The 25,780-nt window shown below is 44.2% G+C and overlaps 1 pseudogene; it reads left to right on the top strand.

Moving 5' to 3' along the window:
• The window catches only part of LOC121558977, a 170,432-nt pseudogene that overhangs the window by 107,243 nt on the left and 37,409 nt on the right, over nucleotides 1–25,780 (top strand).

Here is a 25,780-nt window from a genome sequence, read left to right as displayed (position 1 = left end):
CTTAGTCCGGTACTGCCCCTTAGTCCGGTACTGCCCCTTAGTCCGGTACTGCCCCTTAGTCCGGTGCTGCCCCTTAGTCCGGTGCCGCCCCTTAACCCAGTGGGGTTTAGTTGGGGGGTGGTCATGTGGAGGAGGCTAGGGAAGCGGGTGGTGACTAAGGTGGGATGGGGACCACGACCAGGGGCAGAACCGCCACCGTGGACAGACGCCCACCCAGACCCTCCCCTAGACTGTATGCTGGTGCGCCCGGAGTTCGCACCTTTAGGGGGGGGTACTGTCACACTCTGGCTCCAGGACTGTGTGTTAGAGCCAGGGTGTATCTCATTTGGTGGTGTTGGGGTTGGGTGAGTTTCATTTTGTTTGTGTTTAGTGGTGATTGGTCAATGACTCCCAATCGGAGGTAACGAGTGTCAGCTGTCGGCTCGTTATCTCTGATTGGGAGCCATATATATACTGTTGTGTTTCACTGTTTGTTTGTGGGTTTTTGTTCCAGTGTTCTATGTTCTGTCGGTGTCACAGAGGACTTCACGTATTGTCAGTTGTTGTTTTTCGTGGTTGCTTTAATTTAATAAAGTCATCATGTTCACTCGCAACGCTGCGCATTGGTCCGCTCCTTTAGACGATCGTGACACCTCCACTCGTTACCTGTATTAATGGCACCTGTTTGAACTTGTTATCAGTATAAAAGACACCTGTCCACAACCTCAAACAGTCACACTCCAAACTCCACTATGGCCAAGACCAAAGAGCTGTCAAAGGACACCAGAAACAAAATTGTAGACCTGCACCAGGCTGGGAAGACTGAATCTGCAATAGGTAAGCAGCTTGGTTTGAAGAAATCAACTGTGGGAGCAATTATTAGGAAATGGAAGACATACAAGACCACTGATAATCTCCCTCGATCTGGGACTCCACGCAAGATCTCACCCTGTGGGGTCAAAATGATCACAAGAACGGTGAGCAAAAATCCCAGAACCACACGGGGGGACCTAGTGAATGACCTGCAGAGAGCTGGGACCAAAGTAACAAAGCCTACCATCAGTAACACACTACGCTGCCAGGGACTCAAATCCTGCAGTACCAGACGTGTCCCCCTGCTTAAGCCAGTACATGTCCAGGCCCGTCTGAAGTTTGCTAGAGTGCATTTGGATGATCCAGAAGAGGATTGGGAGAATGTCAGATGAAACCAAAATAGAACTTTTTGGTAAAAACTCAACTCGTCGTGTTTGGAGGACAAAGAATGCTGAGTTGCATCCAAAGAACACCATACCTACTGTGAAGCATGGGGGTGGAAACATCATGCTTTGGGGCTGTTTTTCTGCAAAGGGACCAGGACGACTGATCCGTGTAAAGGAAAGAATGAATGGGGCCATGTATCATGAGATTTTGAGTGAAAACCTCCTTCCATCAGCAAGGGCATTGAAGATGAAACGTGGCTGGGTCTTTCAGCATGACAATGATCCCAAACACACCGCCCGGGCAACGAAGGAGTGGCTTCGTAAGAAGCATTTCAAGGTCCTGGAGTGGCCTAGCCAGTCTCCAGATCTCAACCCCATAGAAAATCTTTGGCGGGAGTTGAAAGTCCGTATTGCCCAGCGACAGCCCCAAAACATCACTGCTCTAGAGGAGATCTGCATGGAGGAATGGGCCAAAATACCAGCAACAGTGTGTGAAAACCTTGTGAAGACTTACAGAAAACGTTTTACCTGTGTCATTGCCAACAAAGGGTATATAACAAAGTACTGAGAAACTTTTGTTATTGACCAAATACTTATTTTCCACCATAATTTGCAAATAAATTCATTAAAAATCCTACAATGTGATTTTCTGGATTTTTTTTCCTCATTTTCTCTGTCATAGTTGACGTGTACCTATGATGAAAATTACAGGCCTCTCTCATATTTTTAAGTGGGAGAACTTGCACAATTGGTGGCTGACTAAATACTTTTTTTCCCCACTGTACCTCAGCCTAAACATCAGCGCCACAGGTAACTTCCACAAAGCTGTGAACGATCTGAGAGACAAGGCAAGAAGGGCCTTCTATGCCATCAAAAGGAACATAAAATTTGACATACCAATTAGGATCTGGCTAAAAATACTTGAATCAGTTATAGAACCCATTGCCCTTTATGGTTCTGAGGTCTGGGGTCCGCTCACCAACCAAGAATTCACAAAATGGGACAAACACCAAATTGAGACTCTGCATGAGAATTCTGCAAAAACATCCTCCGTGTACAACGTAAAACACCAAATAATGCATGCAGAGCAGAATTACGCCAATACCCGCTAATTATCAAAATCCAGAAAAGAGCCGTTAAATTCTATAGCCACTTAAAAGGAAGCGATTCCCAAACCTTCCATAACAAAGCCATCACCTACAGAGAGATGAACTTGGAGAAGAGTCCCCTAAGTAAGCTTGTCCTGGGGTTCACAAACACAAACAGACCCCACACAGCCCCAGGACAACAACAACAACAACAACAACAACAACAACAACACAATTAGACCCAACCAAATCATGAGAAAACAAAAAGAGAATTACTTGACACATTGGAAAGAACAAACAAAAAAACAGAGCAAACTAGAATGCTATTTGGCCCTAAACAGAGAGTACACAGTGGCAGAATACCTGACCACTGTGACTGACCCAAACTTAAGGAAAGCTTTGACTATGTACAGACTCAGTGAGCATAGCCTGCTATTGAGAAAGGCCGCCGTAGGCAGACCTGGCTCTCAAGAGAAGACAGGCTATGTGCACACTGCCCACAAAATGAGGTGGAAACTGAGCTACACTTCCTAACCTCCTGCCAAATGTATGACCATATTAGAGACACATATTTCCTCAGATTACAGCGATCCACAAAGAATTTGAAAACAAACCCAATTGTGATAAACTCCCTTATCTACTGGGTGAAAAGCCACAGTGTGCCATCACAGCTGCAAGATTTGTGACCTGTTGCCACAAGAAAAGGGCAACCAGTGAAGAACAAACACCATTGTAAATACAACCCATATTTATGTTTATTTATTTTCCCATTTGTACTTGTTTCCTATTTGCACATTGTTACAACACTGTATATATACATAATATGACATTTGAAATGTCTTTATTCTTTTGAAACTTCTGAGTGTATTGTTTACTGTTAATATTTATTGTTTATTTCACTTTTGTTTACTATCTACTTCACTTGCTTTGGCAATGTTAACACACGTTTCCCATGCCAATAAAGCCCTTAAATAGAATTAAATGAGAGAGAGAGAGAGAGAGAGAGAGAGAGAGAGAGAGAGAGAGAGAGAGAGAGAGAGAGAGAGAGAGAGAGAGAGAGAGCTCGGAGGAACTCAGTAGTCCATAACAGTTCAGCATTATAGACAGACAGTAAAAGGATGTTCAACATTTTAGTCATTTAGCAGACGCTCTTATCCAGAGCGACTTACAGTTAGTGAGTGCATTCATTTTCATACTGTCCCCCCGTGGGAAACAAACCCACAACCCTGGCGTTGCAAGCGCCATGCTCTACCAACTGAGCTACAGGGGACAACATATTAAGACGACACTACAGCATGAACATTTCTATGGCAGGTTCAATTTAATTCCAGCCTCACTTTAGTTTTACAAAATAGAAATCAAAACAAACACAATAATTATTCACTTTTAATTTCTTTAAAGCTTAAACCTAGCTTTAAAATAACTTAAATTACCATAAGCAATTTCTGCGGCTTAATATATGTGGGTTTGGTGTTGCCAGTAGCTCCGTGGAGAATACTGTTGTTTCTCTCTTGTTGGGGACTGCATGGAGATGGAATGAAATTCACAAATTAGTGTCATCTGATGAAAATGTGTAAATTGCTGTTGTTAAGCTGCTGCAATAATGAGGTTATGATGGCAGACTGCTCATGCCACATTATTTAGCCCAGAGCCCATATAAACTCACAGGACAGTTGGTTTGTGAAAATAGTGCTACATTAAATTATCATTTTACAATCTGTGGATATTCTACATCGTCAAATATACATTTAGTGCCAGTGGAAGTGTTTCCAGCTGTGGTGTTAGTTAGCTGGTTTAATGTGACACGTACAGGGTTTCCTGTGGCTTTGGCTGTCCTCTCTCTTGTAGCCTACACAGAATGTTGCTCTCAGATACAAAGACACTGCAGACTAGAGGTGGTAATTTGACAGGGAGAAGTGTGAGTGTTGTTGTCTCTGGCTGGAGCAAGCACAGGCCCTTGTCCTCCCAGTTGATTGGTTTTGCTTGCAGTGTGCTGTCTGTTTGTGCTGCAGCTAACATTAGCCAGCCCACCAGGCATCTCTCAGGGGTAACTAACTGCCATGAAGAAGATTACACCCACATACAAAAATCACACCTCATGGCTAAAATCCCACCATATATCCGTAGTCGACTCCCCAACTATGCTCAGTCCACATCAACAACCATTGCTAATCCAGGAACCTTTTCTCACTGTTGGCTAGAGGTGCTCATACAAGGAGCCAGCTATAGTAGAGTACATCTAAGGGTGGCCAGCCAGTCTCTCTCTGCACTGTACTGACCTTGGCTTCTGGTTGCGTGGAAGCAGCACAGAGCCTCTGTTGTTGTCAGAGCAGAGGGAAGAAAGAAAGAAAAGCGAACTTTGAATACCTTTCATCAGGCCAGGAGTCAGAGAGAAAGAATAGCACTCCCTCATTATGCGGTATCTTGTGGAGATGAGAGTGGTTGGTTGGTGCGTGGTCGCGGAATGGCACGGCGGGAGAACACCTCCACAATGTCACCAGGTATGCAGAGAGCACATGGAGGGAAGGTGGATTAATGATACATGGAAGTACAATACAGTAGCTCCCTGCCTGCCTCCCGTCTCTGTGCCCAGCCAGGCTCAGACTAAAGGTTTGCACACATCGCACCGAATGTGGATCTACCATTCGTCTGACGATTGTTCAGTGCGCTGTTTCAGGGACCACCTGCTGTAGACGTCAAACTGCCAACATTTGTCATGCGATTCTACATGTAAAATCGGTGCGCACTCAGTTTGCAAATTACATTCAGAGGTGCTAAGTACTCTCGGCCAGCAAACGCTATTGGTCTGAGGCCTAAGGCTGTGTGTTTATAGGATCCAAAGTACTGAAAAACTCAGGTCCCAGAGGTTATGCAGGCTGGAGCTCTGTTGATGTTTTTGATGAGGCTAGTTTAGTCCAATTGTCTCCTGTATAGGCCTTGTATTACTAAGAAGGGTTAAAGGCTCATTTACATCACAACTTGAAGAGGGAGTTTAAAATACTAACAAGCTGCATTTGACCTTTTGTTCAATCAGTTATGATGTATAAAACAAGTTAATTCAGGACAACCATTGTTGGTTGTGCTAAAGTACTGTACAGGTAATTATATACTCTACTACACTGTTCATATGTGTTTGTGGCTACCTGCATTTCTTTTTTATAGGCTCCTTCACAATCCAAAGCAGGTTTTTAATTGCCGTCTGTCTCTCATCATGTAGAGAGCAAGGCTGGGAGGTCAACCTCTTCAAGAGTCCACTGGGATATGTGCTAATAGTGCTCACTGAAATGTTTTTTGATAATTGTATAATCTAGCCATAATTGGTACTAGCATATCAGACCTACTGTATAGCATATGCTTTTGTTTGCTACTTTGAGAGGTTTTCTTCTGTAAAGTACTGTACATACATTCTAAACTCAGCAAAAAAAGAAAGGACCCTGTCTTTCAAAGATAATTTGTAAAAATCTAAATAACTTCACAGATCTTAATTGTAAAGGGTTTAAACACAGTTTCCCATGCTTGTTCAATGAACCATAAACATTAATGAACATGCACCTGTGGAACGGTCGTTAAGACACTAACAGCTTACAGACGGTAGACAATTAAAGTCACAGTTATGAAACCTTAGGACACTAAAGAGGCCTTTCTACTGACTCTGAAAAACACCAAAAGAAAGATGCCCAGGTTCCCTGCTCATCTGTGTGAACGTGCCTTAGGCATGCTGCAATGAGGCATGAGGACTGCAGATGTGGCCAGGGCAATAAATTGCAAAGTCCGTACTGGGAGACGCCTAAGACAGCTCTACAGGGAGACAGGACGGACAGCTGATCATCCTCGCAGTGGCAGACCACGTGTAACAACACCTGCACAGGATCGGTACATCCGAACATTACACCTGCGGGACAGGTACAGGATGGCAACAACAACTGCCCGAGTTACACCAGGAACACACATTCCCTCCATCAGTGCTCAGACTGTCCGCAATAGGCTGAGAGAGGCTGGACTGAGGTCTTGTAGGCCTGTTGTAAGGCAGGTCCTCACCAGACATCACAGGCAACAACGTCGCCTATGGGCACAAACCCACCATCGCTGGACCAGACAGGACTGGCAAAAAGTGCTCTTCACTGACGAGTCGCGGTTTTGTCTCACCAGGGGTGATGGTCGGATTCGCGTTTATCGTCAAAGGAATGAGCGTTACACCGAGGCCTGTACTCTGGAGCGGGATCGATTTGGAGGTGGAGGGTCCGTCATGGTCTGGGGCAGTGTGTCACAGCATCATCGGACTGAGCTTGTTGTCATTGCAGACAATGTCAACGCTGTGCATTACAGGGAAGACATCCTCCTCCTTCATGTGGTACCCTTCCTGCAGGCTCATCCTGACATGACCCTCCAGCATGACAATGCCACCAGCCATACTGCTCGTTCTGTGTGTGATTTCCTGCAAGACAGGAATGTCAGTGTTCTGCCATGGCCAGCGAAGAGCCCGGATCTCAATCCCGTTGAGCACGTCTGGGACCTGTTGGATCGGAGGGTGAGGGCTAGGGCCATTTCCCCCAGAAATGTCAGGGAACTTGCAGGTGCCTTGGTGGAAGAGTGGGGTAACATCTCACAGCAAGAACTGGCAAATCTGGTGCAGTCCATGAGAAGGAGATGCACTGCAGTACTTAATGCAGCTGGTGGCCACACCAGATACTGACTGTTACTTTTGATTTTGACCCCCCCCTTTGTTCAGGGACACATTATTCAATTTCTGTTAGTCACATGTCTGTGGAACTTGTTCAGTTTATGTCTCAGTTGTTGAATCTTGTTATGTTCATACAAATATGAAGTCCTATCCTTCAGATATAGTCCTGAATCACAGGTTCAAACCAGGACTTTAATCAAAACTAAAGGGAGTAGAAAAAAGGTATTTGGAAAAAGGTTAACTCCATATGATTTATTCAAAATACATATTTCACATGTAAGATTTGTGTTTAAATATGCATAGTTCATCTCTTGGCAGCTGGGCATTTTTTGCATGGATTGATTCAACCCAGCTGAATGATTTATGATGGCATCTTTAATTTACTGAGGAGAGGTAAATAACACCAGTCACTCACTGCAAAATGGAGGAAGCTTTCTTTACAGGCCAATCACAACAAGCCATCAAATAATTCCTTTAAAATCACTTCTTGATTGTACAGATCTTTGATATTTGAGAGGGTTAGGGTTGAGTGAGGATCAAAGGAGTTAGTATGTGGCCTTAAGGTGTGTTTTGATGTAGTACAAAGGAGAAGAGGGTAGATGGTGACACACTTCGTCGCCCTTACACACATTCATTATTGACGCTCCATAGTGCGCCACGTCCCTACCCTACCCTACACCCTCGTCTCTACAGGATGGCTAGCAACCCCCTCTAACCTCAAATAACACGAGTCAGGACACATACAGTACATGTAGATGAATAGGGAGAGAGGACAGAGAGAGGACAGAGAGAGGACAGAAAGAGGTGGGAAGGAGGAGAAAGTGAAAAGAGGGACTGAGAGGTGGCTGAAGGAGAGGAAGGTCCAGAGAGAGGGCAGAGTGTGTTTTATATTGTCCAGGGTGTGAGGACTGGGCTGTTGGTGAATGTAGCCTACGTACACTGACAGCCATGATGGAGCTATGTGGTCAGCCAGCCGGGTGTCCATGCAGCCGCCCTGCAGCGCTACAGACTGAGGAGGAGAGGAGCTCCCTGGCTCCTGTCCCTGCATGGTGAGGTCAGCAGCCCAGTGACCTGACCTCAATCAGACCAGATTAGAGATCAGATCAGATCCCCGGCACGGCGCAGTGCACCTCTGACCTTGGAGCAGCCACCAATTAGACTCAGAACATGCCATCAGAACAGAACACCCTGTCCAGGAGGACAAGGAGAGAGTGTGAAGGAGCAGGTAGAGCCAAGATCCCTGTCCGTACAATGTCCATACAATACCACATCAGAGCTAAGCCACTCGCAGTGGTGGAAAAGTACTCAATTGTCACACTTGAGTAAAAGTAAAGATACCTTAATAGAAAATGACTCTAGTGAAAGTCACCCAGTAAAATACTAGTTGAGTAAAAGTCTAAAAGTATTTAGTTTTTAATATACTTAAGTATCAAAAGTAAATATAATTGCTAAAATATACTTATGTATCAAAAGTAGAAGTATCAATCATTTCTTATTCCTTATATTAAGCCAACCAGACGGCACAATTTTCTTGTTTTTTAAATTTACGGATAGCCAGGGGCACACTTCAACACTCAGACATAATTTACAAATAAAGCATTTGTCTTTAGTGAGTCCGCCAGATCAGAGGCAGTAGGGATGACCAGGGATGTTCTCTTGATAAGTGTGTGAATTGGACCATTTCCCTGTGCTGCTAAGCATTCAAAATGTAACGAGTACTTTTAGGTTTCAGGGAAAATGTATGGAGTAAAAAGTACATTATTTTCTTTAGGAATGTAGTGAAAAAAAGTAAAAGTTGTCAAAAATATAAATTGTAAAGTATACTTTAAATAGTAAAGTAAAGTCATTTTACTTAAGTCCTTTACACCACTGCCCACTGGGCACACACTGGTTGAAATAACGTTGTTTCCATGTCATTTCAATGAAATTACGTTGATCCAACGTCAAATAGACATTGAATTGACGTCTGTGCCCAGTGGGAAGCCACATGGCCAGAATTATCCCATCCATAGTCTCTCTATTGAACTGGGAAACACAGTCTAAGTCACCAGAACCAGAACCCCCTCCCCTTAAAAAGGAGGATACACATTCTCATCTATAAGTCGTGCCTTATTTAGCATTCTAAGTATGAGAGTCGGGAGAAATTTGATTTAGTTCGGGGCAAAGTGAGGGTGATTGTGTGTTTCTGGAGAACGGTGGAAGAGTACTCGGTGTATAAGAGTACTGTATGTTTGGAGGATCTGTTACAGACTAACATTGATAGAAGAACAGGGACAGAATATCTCTGAGTGCTGTGAAATCAAAAGCCAGATGGTCGAGAAGGAGTCCGAGGCAAGGAGAGAGAAATACCAATAGAAAGGAGAGCGAGATAGGAGAGAGAAAGACATTAGATTTTCTTTCGTTTTGATTTTCTGCTGCAGTCTGCTGAGCCCCTGTCTTCTCTCTAGCATCCACTCTTCCTGCTCTTCAGTCTGTCATAACACAATAACAGAGGTCTGACAGCTTAAAAGACACTGGAGGAGCATGGAGGTGCTTGGGGAGACAATTGCTGCAGAACACAGGCAGCTCAGCGGCTAGAGAGAAATACAATTTTGTCTCGCTCAAGATGGATTCCACTGTGAGATTGCAGGGTACCAAAGACAGAATCAAAATGGAGAACTCTAAAGGAAAAAAATAAAGGATTTCTAGACATAATTGCTGTTGGCCTATGTTGGTGATATCAAATACTCACAATTTTATATTTTCAATTTGATTGCACAATGTATCGTGAAAATATTGAAGAAGTAAATCATACATATCATTTATAATATCAATATGAAAGAGATATAATTTTGCTTCAGGGGTTATTATTGATGTATCTGATCTCCTCAAACTTAAAAAAAACGCCTGGCAATGATAAGGATATGTGCACACACACACAAACACACACACACACACCTCCCTCTCTCCCTCTTCGGATCTCACTTCTGGTTGCCCATCTCACCCAACTGCATTTAAACCAGGAACTAGAAACTCCTCCAGGATATCAAATCCATGGACTCTGGTGTCTATTCTAACTAGGTCAACGCTTACAATAGCTGCAGACTCTTTCTCCCTCTCCTCTCTCTTGTTATTTTCACTGCCTTTCACTACCACTCAGTGCATTTGGAAAGTATTCAGACCCCTTGACTTTTTCCACATTTTTTAAAACGTTACAGCCTTATTCTAAAATGGATTTAATTGTTTTCCCCCCCCTCATCAATCCTGATCTTAATTTCGAGTCTAATAGTAAAGGGTCTGAATACTTATGTAAATAAGGTATTTCCGTTTTTTTTTTTTATACATTTGCTAAAATCTCTAAAAACTGCTTTGTTTTGTCATTATGGTATATTGTGTGTAGATTGATGATATTTTTTTATTTAATCCATTTTAGAATACGGCTGTAACGTAACAAAATGTGGAAAAAGTCAAGGGTCAGAATACTTTCTGAAGGCACTGTATTTATAATTATTTATTTGTATAAAAATAGCTTAAATATGCAGGTTAAAAATTTCTTTATCCAATTGTATTTTTTACCAATTGATAACTTTGTCAAAAAAACACAGGTACTGTTCCTATGCTTGACTTGTCATTGATTCTCTATACATTTCAGGCCATATTGGGCCTGTAAGCATGACGTTTTACAGTCTATTTTGATCAGGCTTTATCTAAAGACATCCTCCTCGTTGTCAGAGACAAGGCGCAGCCCTGATACTGTAGCTGGTTTTAACTGAAGCTGCCCCTGGCTGGTGTACCTTGGGGCCTAAATGCTCACTAAGCTGTCTCTGTCTTAGCATGCTCGCCACAGCACAGTGAAGACAATCTCCTGTAAATTGCTTTTTCGATCAGTTTTGACGTCAATCTGCTCTCCTGGGGATAACGCATGCATATGATTGCAAGAAGAAGGTATCATTCCTTATGGATGTTGACAACCCCACTCAGTCGGGTTTGATCCCCAGAATTAACATAATATTACTGCACAGATTGAACTTCTAGTGACACCCAAAGAGGATTTGGTTGCTGTAGCAGAGGTTCAGACCATATAGATAACTGGAGCTAGGGCGGGCAGAGGTCAAATGTAAAGGTTATCGCAGGTGAAAGGTCTTGGTATGATATGTTTAAGGATATACGCTACATGACCAAAAGCATGTGGACACCTGCTCGTGGAACATCTCATTCCAAAATCATGGGCATTAATATGGAGTTTGTCCCCCCTTTGCTGCAACAGTGCCTTGCAAAAGTATTCATCCCCCTTGGCGTTTTTCCTATTTTGTTGCATTACAACCTGTAATTTAAATTGATTTTAATTTGGATTTCATGTAATGGACATACACAAAATAGTCCAAATTGGTGAAGTGAAATGAAAATAAATAACTTGTTTAAAAAAAAAAAAAACGGAAAATTGGTGTGTGCATATGTATTCACCCCCTTTCCTATGAAGCCCCTAAATAAGATCTGGTGCAACCAATTACCTTCAGAAGTCACATAATTAGTTAAATAAAGTCCACCTGTGTGCAATCTAAGTGTCACATGATCTCAGTATATATACACCTGTTCTGAAAGGCCCCAGAGTCTGCAACACCACTAAACAAGGGGCACCACCAAGCAAGCTGCACCATGAAGACCAATGAGCTCTCCAAACAGGTCAGGGACAAAGTTGTGGAGAAGTACAGATCAGGGTTGGGTTATAAAAAAATATCAGAAACTTTGAACATCCCACGGAGCACCGTTAAATCCATTATTAAAAAATGGAAAGAATATGGCACCACAACAAACCTGCCAAGAGAGGGCCGCCCACCGAAACTCACGGACCAGGCAAGGAGGGCATTAATCAGAGAGGCAACAAAAATACCAAAGATAACCCTGAAGGAGCTGCAAAGCTCCACAGCGGAGATCCATAGGACTACTTTAAGCCGTACACTCCACAGAGCTGGGCTTTACGGAAGAGTGGCCAGAAAAAAGCCATTGCTTAAAGAAAAAAATAAGCAAACACGTTTGGTGTTCGCCAAAAGGCATGTGGGAGACTCCCCAAACATATGGAAGAAGGTACTCTGGTCAGATGAGACTAAAATTGAGCTTTTTGGCCATCAAGGAAAACGCTATGTCTGGCGCAAACCCAACACCTCTCATCACCCCGAGAACACCATCGGCAGGGACTGGGAAACTGGTCAGAATTGAAGGAATGATTGATGGCGCTAAATACAGGGAAATACTTGAGGGAAACCTGTTTCAGTCTTCCAGAGATTTGAGACTGGGACGGAGGTTCACTTTCCAGCAGGACAATGACCCTAAGCATACTGCGTGGTTTAAGGGGAAACATTTAAATGTCTTGGAATGGCCTAGTCAATGCCCAGACCTCAATCCAATTGAGAATTTGTGGTATGACTTAAAGATTGCTGTACACCAGCGGAACCCATCCAACTTGAAGGAGCGTGAGCATTTTTGCCTTGAAGAATGGGCAAAAATCCCAATGGCTAGATGTGCCAAGCTTATAGAGACATACCCCAAGAGACTTGCAGCTGTAATTGCGTAAAAGGTGGCTCTACAAAGTATTGACTTTGGGGGGGGTGAATAGTTATGCACGTTTTCTGTTTTTCTGTCTTATTTCTTGTTTGTTTCACAATAAAACATATTTTGCATCTTCAGGGTGGTAGGCATGTTGTGTAAATCAAATGATACAAACCCCCCAAAAATCCATTTTAATTCCAGGTTGTAAGGCAACAAAATAGGAAAAATGCCAAGGGGGGTGAATTCTTTCGCAAGTCACTGTATAACAGCTTCCACTCTTCTGGGAAGGCTTTCCACTAGATGTTGGAACATTGCTGCAGGGACTTTCTTCCATTCAGCCACAAGCACATTAGTGAGGTCGGGCACCGATGTTGGGCAATTAGGCCTGGTTCGCAGACGGCGTTCCATTTCATCCCAAAGGTGTTCGATGGGGTTGAGATCAGTGCTCTGTGCAGGCTAGTCAAGTTCTTCCACACCGATCTTGACAAACCATTTGTCTATGGATCTAGCTTTGTGTACGTGGGTATTGTCATGCTGAAACAGGAAAGGGCCTTCCCCAAACTGTTGCCACAAAGTTGGAAGCACAGAATCGTCTAGAATGTCATTATATGCTGTAGCTTTAAGATTTTCCATCACTAGAACTAACGGGCCTAGCCCGAACCATGAAAAACAGCCCCAGACCATTATTCCTCCTCCACCAAACTTTACAGTTGGCACTATGCATTGGGGCAGGTAGCGTTCTCCTGGCATCTTCCAAACCCAGATTCGTCCATCGGACTGCCAGATGGTGAAGCGTGATTCCTCTGCTCCAGAGTCCAATGACGGCGAGCTTTTCACCACTCCAGCCGACGCTTGGCATTGCGCATGGTGATCTTAGGCTTGTGTGCGGCTGCTCAGCCATGGAAACCCATTTCATGAAGCTCCTGACTAACAGTTGTTGTGCTGATGTTGCTTCCAGAGGCAGTTTGCCACTGAGGACAGATGATTTCTACGCGCTACGTGCTTCAGTACTCGGCGGTCCCGTTCTGTGAGCTTGTGTGGCCTACCACTTTGTGGCTGAGCCGTTGTTGCTCCTAGCGGTTTCCACTTCACAATAACAGCACTTACAGTTGACCAGGGCAACTCTAGCAGGGCAGAAATTTGACGAACTGACTTGTTGGAAAGGTGGCATCCTATGACAGTGCCACGGTGAAAGTCACTGAGCTCTTCAGTACGGCCATTCTACTGCCAATGTTTGTGTTGGATGGGGAGCGTCGCTGCACAGCTATTTTCAGGTCTCTCCTGTCACGCCCTGGCTCTGGGGACTCTTGTATGTTGAGCCAGGGTGTTAGTTTCTTTGTGTAGTGTCTATGTTTCGTTTTCTATGTTCTGTTCTAGGTTATGTGTTTCTATGTTGGCCGGGGTGGTTCTCAATCAGAGGCAACGTTAATCAGCTGTTGCTTGTTGTCTCTGATTGGGAACCATACTTAGGCAGCCTGTTGTGCACTTGTGTTTTGTGGGATCTTGTTCCGTGTTGGTTTGTGTTGTTAACCGAGGACTTCACATTTCGTTTGGTTGTTTTGTATTTTGTATCGTGTTGCCAGTACACTATTAAAAAGATGTACGCATATCACGCTGCGCCTTGGTCCAATCATTATGACGATCGTGACATCTCCAGAGATGTTCGATCCTGTTCAAGTCCGGGCTCTGGCTGGGCCACTCAAGGAAATTCTGAGACTTGTCCCGAAGCCACTCCTGCGTTGTCTTGGCTGTATGTTTAGGGTCATTGTCCTGTTTGATGGTGAACCTTCGCCCCAGTCTGAGGTCCTGAGCACTCTGGAGCAGGTTTTCATCAAGTATCTCTCTGTACTTTGCTCCCTCAATCCTGACTAGTCTCCCTGTCCCTGCCGCTGATAAATATCCCTGCAGCATGATGCTGCCACCACCATGCTTCACAGTAGGGATGGTGCCATGTTTCCTCCAGATGTAATGCTTGGCATTCAGGCCAAAGAGTTCAATCTTGGTTTCATCAGACCATTGAATCTTTAGGTGCCTTTTACTGAGGAGTGGCTTCCGTCTGGCCACTCTACCATAAAGGTGTGATTGGTGGAGTGCTGCGGATATGGTTGTTCTTCTGGAAGGTTCTCCCATCTCCACAGAGGAACTCTGGAGCTCTATCAGAGTGACCATTGGGTTCTTGGTCACCTCCCTGACCAAGGCCCTTCTCCCCCGATTGCTCAGTTTAGCCAGGCGGCCAGTTCTTGGTGGTTCCAAACTTCTTCCATTTAAGAATGATGGAGGCCACTGTGTTCTTGGGGACCTTCAATGCTACAGAAATGTTTTGGTACTCTTTCCCAGATCTGTGCCTCGACACAATCCTGTCTCGGAGCTCTACAGATAATTCCTTCTACCTCATTGCTTGGTTTTTGCTCTGACATGCACTGTCAACTGTGGGACCTTATATAGACAGGTGTGTGCCTTTCCAAATGATGTCCAATCAATTCAATTTACCACAGGTGGACTCCAATCAAGTTGTATAAACATCTCAAGAATGATCAATGGAAACAGGATGCACCTGATCTTAATTTCTAGTCTCATAGCAAAGGGTCTGAATACTTATGTAAATAAGGTATTTCTGTTTTTATTTTTAATAGCTTTACAAACATTTCTGCAAACCTGTTTTCTCTTTGTCATTATGGGGTATTGTGTGTAGATTGAGGAGGATTGTTATTTATTTAATTCATTTTAGAATAAGGCTGTAACGTAACTGTGGAAAAGGGCTCAGAGTACTTTCCGAATGCAGTATAGTGTATACTGTATAAAATAGATCATTCAGTACTGTTTGTGAATGCCATGGATTATGCGGGACCGGGTGTCTTTTCCAGCTGGATGGCGTACTACAGTAGCTTCCTATTGAGCTGAATGGCCAGATGACCTCATGTATTTATTTTATGTGAATAACCCCTCCTCTTTTTCTCTCTCTTTTTCTCTTCTAGGACCTAGATTTCTCATCACAACCACGGGAGCCTTGTATATTCTGGATGTCCAGAATGAGGATGGATTGTATAACTACCGCTGCACCACACGGCATCGCTACACGGGCGAGACCAGGCAAAGCAACAGCGCCCGGCTTTTTGTGTCAGGTCAGTCTATGCTGTCCTAAATACCCTAAATAATGGTCACCCAGAAACATCTAGATTTCTGTACAGTACATCATGTTGCAGTAATACATCAGAAACTTCTGCATCTTCATACACTGCAAAGTCCATTACACAGTGAATGCTATCGTAACACTATCTCTTCTAATAGTGAACTCTATTATTATCATAACATCTTCTCTCTCTTATCTCTCATAAGATCCCACTAACTCAGAGCCGGGGATTCTGGATGGCTTTGACCGCCGCGAGGTCATGGCGTCCCATCGGGTAGAGCTGCCCTGTAAGGCGTCAGGCCATCCCATGCCCAAGTACCGCTGGCTGAAGGACAACAGCCCCCTGGAGCCCGACACACGTTTTCGCCAGAGTGTCACGGGCTTGCTGATAGAGAGCGCCCAGCCCACCGACTCTGGCATCTACGTGTGTGAGGTGTGGAACAGCTATGGCAACGCTGAGGTGGTGGGCCGGCTGCTGGTCAAACGTGAGTCCAAACACCACATCACACTCACACATCAGGAGCTATCCCAGCCTGGGGCCATGTTGTTTCTGCATTAGTTGCTATAGCTCTATTTCTTTGATAATGTTCACACGACAAAATATTTGTTTCACGGTATAACAATTTCATAGGCCACCAGTTTGGTTTGGGATTTTTGATGTGTGTTCTGTGTTTTCTCTGGTGTCCAGAGCCCCTGAAGGCGGTGGTCAGCCCACGAAAGGTGAAGGGCAGCGTGGGTAGTAAGGTGTCCTTGCATTGCAGTGTCAGTGGCTCTGATGAGTATGAGCTGTCGTGGTACCGTAACGGAGAGATCATCTACCCCGGCAACAATGTGCGGATCACAGGCATCAGCAGGGAGAACCTGATCATGGAGGGCATGGCCAAGAGCGACGGCGGGGCCTACCAATGTTTTGCCAGGAATAACAAAATGTCTGCTCAGGATTTTGTTCAGGTCATCTTGGAGGGTGAGATACAGTAGAGGTTTCTTATAAAGATCAATGTTGCTATGGCAGTTATTGGATATATTGGTGTTGTTGTAACAAGACATTGGTTAGAATATATCACCATGTGTTTTTTTTTTCATGTGTACTGTACCACTTGGCAGTTGACTATAGCATGAGTGTTTACGGTTTTATGTTGTGTGCAGGGGCGCAACTTTGGTTTTAGAAGTGGGGGTGACATAATTATTATAATATATATATATATATATATATATATATATATATATATATATATATATATATATACAGTACCAGTCAAAGGTTTGGACAAACCTACTCATTCAAAGGTTTTTCTTAGTTTTTACTATTTTCTACATTGTAGAATAATAGTGAAGACATCAAAACTATGAAATAACATATGGAATCATGTAGTAACCAAAAAAGTGTTAAACAAATCAAAATATATTTTAGATTTGAGACTCTTCAAAGTAGCCACCCTTTGCCTTGATGACAGCTTTGCACACTCTTGGCATTCTCTCAACCAGCTTCATGAGGTAGTCACCTGGAATGCATTTCAATTAACAGGTGTGCCTTGTTAAAAGTTAATTTGTGGAATTTCTTTCCTTCTTAATGCGTTTGAGCCAATCAGTTGTGTTGTGACAAGGTAGGGGTGGTATACAGAAGATAGCCCTATTTGGTAAAAGACCAAGTCCATATTATGGCAAGAACAGCTCAAATAAGCAAAGAGAAACGACAGTCCATCATTACTTTAAGACATGAAGGTCAGTCAATCGGAAAATGTCAAGAACTTTGAAAGTTTCTTCAAGTGCAGTCGCAAAAACCATCAAGCGCTATGATGAAACTGGCTCTCATGAGGACCGCCACAGGAAAAGAAGACCCAGAGTTACCTCTGCTGCAAAGGATAAGTTCATTAGAGTTACCAACCTCAGAAATTGCAACCTAAATAAATGCTTCTGAGAGTTCAAGTAACAGACACATCTCAACATCAACTGTTCAGAGGAGACTACGTGAATCAGGCCTTCATGGACGAATTGCTGCAAAGAAACCACTACTAAAGGATACCAATAAGAAGAAGAGACTTGCTTAGGGACAAGAAACGTGAGCAATGGACGTTAGACTGGTGGAAATCTGTCCTTTGGTCTGATGAGTCCAAATTGGAGATTTTGGGTTCCAACCGCCGTGTCTTTGTGAGACGCAGAGTAGGTGAATGGATTATCTCCGCATGTGTGGTTCCCACCGTGAAGCATGTAGAAGGAGGAGGTGTGAGGGTGCTTCGCTGGTGACACTGTCAGTGATTTATTTAGAATTCAAGGCACACTTAACCAGCATGGCTACCACAGCATTCTGCAGCGATACGCCATCCCATCTGGTTTGCACTTAGTGGGACTATCATTTTGTTTTTCAACAGGACAATGACCCAACACACCTCCAGGCTGTGTAAGGGCTATTTGACCAAGAAGGAGAGTGATGGAGTGCTGCATCAGATGACCTGGTCTCCACAATCACCCGACCTCAACCCAATTGAGATTGTTTGGGATGAGTTGGACCGCAGAGTAAAGGAAAAGCAGCCAACAAGTGCTCAGCATATGTGGGAACTCCTTCAAGACTGTCGGAAAAGCATTCCAGGTGAAGCTGGTTGAGAGAATGCCAAGAGTGTACAAAGCTGTCATCAAGGCAAAGGGTGGCTACTTTGAAGAATCTAAAATCTAAAATACATTTTGATTTGTTTAACACTGTTTTGGTTACTACATGATTCCATATGTGTTATATCATAGTATTGATGTCTTCACTATTATTCTACAATGTAAAAAATAGTAAAAATAAAGGAAGATCCTTGAATGAGTAGGTGTGTCCAAACTTTGACTGGTGTGTGTGTATATATATAAATTTTTTATCCAGTCAGACAAACACTCCAGACAGCCTACCCGACCACTCGGAGGCATCCACATGGTCCTAAAGCACACCGTTGCCTTGTTTTGTATCACATTCCAATGATAAAACCCCCCCGTCCTCAGTGGAAGTTGCGCCACTGGTTGTGTGTATGTTCTGTGTCCATGTATGTGTAGTAGCAGCAGCAGTGACTTAGCAGAAAGGGATTTTGGCCCTGGATCGATGCAGGGCCTGTGTTAATGCGTTGTGTTGTGCTGCTGTTATTAGGGCTACTGTCCTAGTCAGCTTTAAACTGCTTACCTGAGCCTGGTTGCTTGGGCAACTGTCTCGCGTGGCCACGGAACTGTATAAGGAGGATATTGATAATCTATAATGATGTAGAACATGCCAGGGTTATCAGAGAGCAACAGCAGGACACTCTAAAATAAAGCTATTTTTATATTTGGCCAAGACTGCCCCCAATAATGGGAGACAAAGAAAAAAGGTAGATGTACAGCTTTTAGTGACAGAGGATAGATATTCTATTGCTGCTTTTGTTCATTATGATTTTTTTTGGTTTTGTGTTGCACACAATTGTCACACTTGTAGGGAATTATTTATATTTTATTATGTGAGCGATACCTTAGCTGACTCTAATGTCAGTATAGAATACATGTTTACAGTGTCCATACAATACATGATGCAGAGATTTGTCTGTCCAAGCCTTTTCTGTCCAAGCCTCCCACTGTAGTCCTATTAACCATTACCCATGGTCTCCCTCTCTTTCCCCTTTCAGACGGCACTCCGAAGATTCTGTCCTCCTTCAGTGAGAAGGTGGTCAACCCCAACGAGCCGGTCTTCCTGGTGTGTAACGTCAAAGGCACTCCCCCTCCCTCCTGCACCTGGAACCTGGACGACGACCCGGTCATCAAGGACAGCCACCACCACCCCGGCCACTACGAGACCCACGAGGGCCACGTGGTCAACCAGCTGAACATCACCCACACAAAGGAGGTGGACGGAGGGGTGTACCGCTGCACCTGCAGGAACTCGGCCGGGGCGGTCTACCACCAGGCTCGAATAAACGTAAGAGGTGCTTGTCAGATCAGCTCCTCCAAAACAACAAAAACATACACCTAACTCATGTTTGTTTGGTTTCCAAGTTCAATACCTGTTTCTTTTAGGTTTTTGTTGTATTCTCCCTCCTTTGCAAAGTGCCTACAGATTCCTAACCTTTCTTACTTTCTTTCTTTCTTCCTTCCTTTCTCTTCCCTCCCTTTATTCCTCAGTTGCAGCTTTTGGACTCCATTGTTTAGCTTCCGTTCATTTTTTCCACTGTTTTTTTATCCCTGTGTGAATCTCTCTTGTCACATCGTCCCTCTATGCTCTTTGTGTGATTGTGATACTGCAGTTCTTTTACCTTTTCTATCCTAACACTATGCTATTTCTAGTCGCCCATATCTTGTTGGCCTGTTTGCATGTCAGTCACTCGTACTGTCAATTACAATGCCAGGTCACAACCACCCATGTTTTGTTAGTTTGCGTTTATGTGTATGTATGATCCATCCATAACATATCTGTTCTATTGATTGTGTCTCATTTGTTGGATGTAGTACCTCTCTTCCTGTCTTTAATAGTAATCTGATCCTCTACCCAGATCACTGTTGCTGAGATGATTCCCTTCAGCTGATTTGCACTCCTGTTCCATGTGTAGATGTTTGAACACAATTGACCAATTTATTATTATTTTCTTTGTAGGCCTTACTGACAGGCAGGTTTTCAGCCCAGTGTGGTGTATACTGTAGGTACAACTGTTGAGCGTCACATAGGTCAACTTTGTACTGCGTGTTTCGAGGCTGGTGGTGGTTTTATCTTTAGACTGCAAAAGGGAATATAGTTCTCTCTCTTGTTTCCTTAGTTCGTTTTTTACTTATTTTGTGGTTGTTGAATGTATAGTTTATTTATTCAGATGAGACAATTAGTTTCAAGTGGCTCTTGGATTTGTAATGCAGATAACTTATACAGTGAATATTGTCCACTAAAATGTTCTGTCTTTCAGCTGTCAGCCAACCCTACCTTGTCCTTGTCTAATATGGTCCTGATTTCACAGCCCTCTCTTCAGAGTCTACCATGAGGTCCTGTGGTAAAAACTAACACATTTGGGTGTGCTGTCAATACATACGGCTTGATGTTGCTGACTGTCATGTCACAATCCCCTCACCCATAAATGTGTTTATAGAGAGCTCTCTCTCCCTCTCTGTATTTTTAGGGGCTGCCAGCATTCGTCCAATGAAAAACATCACGGCCATCGCAGGGCGGGACGCGTACGTCCACTGTCGCGTTATTGGCTACCCGTACTATTCCATCAAGTGGTATAAGAACTCCCACCTGCTCCCCTTCAACCACCGGCAGCGGGCCTTTGAGAACAACGGCACTCTGAAGCTGTCCAACGTGCAGGAGCTGGACCAGGGAGAGTATAACTGCAGGGTATTGGTCAAACCTCACCAAGAGACCAATCAGAGTGTCCATCTCAGTGTCAAAGGTAGGAAGAGCCTGTCTCCCTAACTCATGCACTGTGACAGTACACAATAAACAAGGGATCTGTTCTCCACACTAGCATACCACACTTGGGTAAGTGTAAAGGACGTCATGCTGCTTGCTTAGTGAGTACCACTTTCTCCCAATTCGGCCCATACCTGGCGCAAACTCCGGACCTCTGCCTTGCTAGCACACGTGACCACCCTTCTGAAGTGTCTTACCAGTCAGCACCACATGAAAAGCTAGCTATTCACTGGCGCAAGTGGGGACACTTCAGGCTGAGGAGTAAGTTTCACACATTCCCATGTGATACATAAGCATTCGTGTGTGGACAGTAGAACATGGCAAAGCTGTAGGCAGAGATAGGAAGTGACCTTGCAGGTCATACTCCCATTGGCCAGGGCCATCACATCACATTGTGCACCATAAGCTACAGTAACACTGCCACACTGCCTGACATTCACCACTGCTACGACTGCACTGCTATGGGATGTGAGACTAAGCTAGGGTCATTAGTATGACTGCGCATACAGTAGTGATTGAGCTTGATTACCAGAGGCCCAAGAATACGTAATGGGAATGTTAACGAGTGATTCCACACGCCTCATATCCATGTCATGAATGATGCAGCCACTGCTTAAGACATTTCCATGAGATGAGGCTGGGATGGGGTGGGGAAAAGGGGGACCACATGATATAAAGCAACACTTCCCCACTACAAGTACGTTAGTTAATTTGCTCTGCTCATGCTTAAAATTCTGAAAGCGGCTGGGGAGATCCCAGGAGTCCATTATCCCTACTTTGTTGTGAATTAAATCAGCGCTGAAGTGCTGCTTATTTCAATGTTATTTTAACTCGTTGATTCTCAAATGCGGCTGACTTGCGAGATGGAGAGTCCCCTGAGAAGGTGTGACAGTGGATTTACTGAGGAGGATCTCACATCTAGGTCGTTATCTAGTCTAGCATGGGGCCTGATTCTCCATTCATTTGTTTAACATGGTGGTTTTTCCCTACTTGAGGGTCGTTAGGTTTTCTTTGATCTTCTCTTTCTATAAATACAGAATCACCCCTTCAAGTGTTTCTGGAATAGTACACCTGTGCATTGTACTGTTTGCTCCGACTCAGAGTACAGAATGTTCGGCTAGACTGAAGGAATGACTAAGGTGGAATTACGTGATGATTCACTCTCAGTCCTTTTGAGTTCAGAGTCTATTCAACGATTTCCAATGACCAAAGGGATTGATAGAAGATTGAAGTATGACACACAGGAGATTGTACCGGTATAGTGTATTGTCTCTCAGCCCAATGTGGTTATGGTCATCTCTTCCTCTCCAGTTCCACCGTACATCCAGCCCTTTGCATTCCAGCGGTTCTCCATTGGTCAGCGCGTCTTCATCCCCTGCGTGGTAATGTCAGGTGACCAGCCCCTGGACATCACCTGGCAGAAGGACGGGCGGCCAATCCCTGCCAGTCTGGGGGTCACCATTGACAACATAGAGTTCACCAGCTCGCTACGGATCTCCAACCTGTCCCCAGACCACAACGGAAACTACACCTGCATCGCACGCAACGAGGCTGCAGCCGTTGAGCACCAGAGTCAGCTCATTGTCAGGGGTGAGAGGAGGCTAACACATTGTTCCTCTGTCTCTGTCACTGCTTCTAGATGTATCTCTCTTAGGCTCCGTCCTCTCACTCCCTGACTCTTACTGTCTTTCTTTCTCTCTCTGTTTCTGTTTCTTTCTCTGCTCCTCTCTCTGTTGCTTCTCATCTGTCTTTATACTGTGTATTTCTCTCCACTGCACTCTTTTTCTCAGTCTTAATCTCTCTCCTACTATCTTTCTGTCTCAGAAGTACTAGTAAGTCAGTCTGTGTGTGGTTCCCTCTGCTCCTCCAGTTCCTCCCCAGTTTGTGGTGCAGCCCACAGACCAGGATGGGATTTATGGCAAAACTGTGACCCTCAACTGCTCTGCTGAGGGTTATCCACGCCCCACCCTCGTATGGAAGCACTCCAAAGGTAAACAGATACGGAAATCAAGCATCAGAAGACTGTCGGTAGCATTAATGAAATGGTTATACAAACGTATTAATGGACATTGTTTAGGGATGTAACGGCAGCTGTTTTGGAGGGAGTAACTGTAGTTGTAGTTGAAGGCATATGGGTTCCATCTGTTTCATCCACAGCCCATGTATGATGTGGTTCAACAACTGCAGGTGTACACACACACTTTCACAGGTCGCAGGTGTACAGCCACTGTGGGTTGTGAGGTGGGGGAGCTACCAGTGAGGCGTGAGAGAGAAGGTGAACAAAGTGGCACAGCACTTGACCTGGATAGCTGAAGAGGGGACCCAGGTGTTTGCTGCTTCATCCATAACCAGGGATGAAAGCTTCCCCCAATGGAGAGACAACAACCAATCCAACCAATGCGGTAGCGTGGGGGGCAGTGTGAGGGGCATCAAAGGCATTGGTCAGGGCCAGACACAGCAGCCAGGCTTTGATGGGATTTGTTTGTGACTTGGGCTCCCTGGGACCAAGAGAAGATTGGGTTTGATTTGAGAGAGACGCTCCTCAATGTCTTAGACCCCCTGGCTGATTAATAAGGTCTGACAGAACCTTGGTCCTTCGCCACGGCGATGGCAGAGTGAAGACTCAGCCAGCACCTTTATCTGAGATTTACCTCTAATTTGTAAGTGCAGGTGTCTGTGTTTCTGTATGTTGTGGCACTGGAGATGTTTTTTATTCTCCCAGTCAGGTGCTAGCGGAGCAGAGCCACAGAGAGATAGAACAGTGAAGAAGGAAAGGTCAGCTGGTATTAGCATAACTTCTATGCAAAATCCATCATTCAAGAGCACGTCTCTCTCTCTCTCTCTTTCTCTCTCTTTCTCTCTCTCTTTCTTTCTCTCTCGCTCTCTCTCTGTCTCTCATCTACAAGGCAGCAGAGTGGAAATAGTACTGCCACTTGACCCCTCGCTAACCAGAAGCACTTGATTGCATTTTTAATTAAGGACCAAAACCCACAGCTCACTGAATGTCCTTATCTTTACACGCTAACTTTAGCGCATGCTAATATCTGGCCCAGTTCAGACATACGTTTAATACTCTATGAGCGAGCCTGGATGTGTTGCTGTTACTGTAACATAGGTAGACCACTTACAGCTCTGAGTGGATTTCCATTCCCAGGCAACTCGTTGACCTGAACATTTTCAGCATTAGACATTTCCTACACTACTGAAGTAATTTAGACCTTTTTGAATGAGACTGTCCAACATTACCAGAAACATGGATGATTATAGAACATATATTTGTTCCCTGATATGTGAAAAGTATAATGCTGTATGCTAGTATGCTGAAGTATACTTCACCAACAGAGAGATGTGCCCAACAATTGAAGAATATTTGACCTACAAAAGCATTTACATACTAATACTAATATTTGTGTTTCAACAAGACAAAACCGATGCTTTGGGGATTAGGTTTTATTTACCCAAAAATATATGTACAATTAATGTTTCAGTCTTTGATGTTCAGATTTGTAAATGTACATGCTTACAAGTACAGTGTTGTTCACAAGATACCAAACATGGCTTACAGACAGCAAATCCTGAGAGTCAGTGAATAGATAAATCCTCACATGTAAAAACAAAGGAAAATAAAAGTACTTTGCTGTGTAAAGGAAACTGCTCTGCATTTCATTGGCTGATTCCTTTGTTGGCTGACACATTGCAGTCTTGTTGTTTTCTTCCTCCGCAATCTGCTCTGGTGTTGAACATGGGCACCATCTCTTTAATGATTACCTCATTTTAGTGGCTACGTTCTCCATAACAGCTGCTGAGGTTTAGGGGCAGCGTTAAGATGCATGTTTACTGTCCTTAAATCCCTAAAGCTTTGTCACTGAAGCGTTACACACACTGTACAAGTCGAATAAGGATGCGCATCTGTCAATAGTCTGTACTTTTGAGCATTAAAAACAAAAACAGTAGTAGCTTTGAGTTTAAATTAGTAAGAGCAAATTGTAGAACACCACCCCCATGTGCTATTAACCTGACATTGCTTATGCCAAAAATACAATGGTTCCGATTTAAGGATTAGAGTATGTTGTAGACTTACAGGTCCTTTACAAATACGTTCAAAATGTTTATGATGGGGATTTTTGAAAGGTGCTAAACGTGACTCATGGCCCCGTCCCTCCTGTCTCCTCCCCAGGTAACGGGGTTCCCCAGTTCCAGTCCATCGCCCTGAACTCTGGCTCCCGTATCCAGCTGCTGGTCAACGGCTCTCTGCTCATCAAACACGTGCTGGAGGAGGACAGCGGCTACTACCTGTGTAAGGTCAGCAACGATGTGGGAGCTGACGTCAGCAAGTCCATGTACCTCACCGTCAAAAGTAAGACTCCAAAACCACTGTAACGTTTCTTTATGACATCCTTATTAGACTAACTCTGTTTGGGGGGTGTATGTGGTGTGTGTGTGTGGTGTGTATGTGGTGTGTGTGTGTAACCGGGTGTTTTTATGTTTAGCAGCTAAGGACTTATGTCCCCTCCATTACACGCTGAACTCTTCATTCAAGCGGAGTCTGCCATGTGGAAAAGAGCGGGAGAGAGCACAAAACCACTACACCACTGTGCTCTCGCTTTCTCTGGCCTGCTCTCTCTTTCTCTGGCCTGCTTTCTCTTTCTCTGGCCTGCTCTCTCTTTCTCTGGCCTGCTTTCTCTATCTCACTCTTTCTCGTTCTCTCTCTCTCTCTCTCTCTCTCTCTCTCTCTCTCTCTCTCTCTCTCTCTCTCTCTCTCTCTCTCTCTCTCTCTCTCTCTCT

This window comes from Coregonus clupeaformis, chromosome 5 (genome assembly GCF_020615455.1).
Source record: "Coregonus clupeaformis isolate EN_2021a chromosome 5, ASM2061545v1, whole genome shotgun sequence".
Taxonomy (NCBI): domain Eukaryota; kingdom Metazoa; phylum Chordata; class Actinopteri; order Salmoniformes; family Salmonidae; genus Coregonus; species Coregonus clupeaformis.
This window is presented reverse-complemented; position numbering and strand designations above follow the sequence as displayed.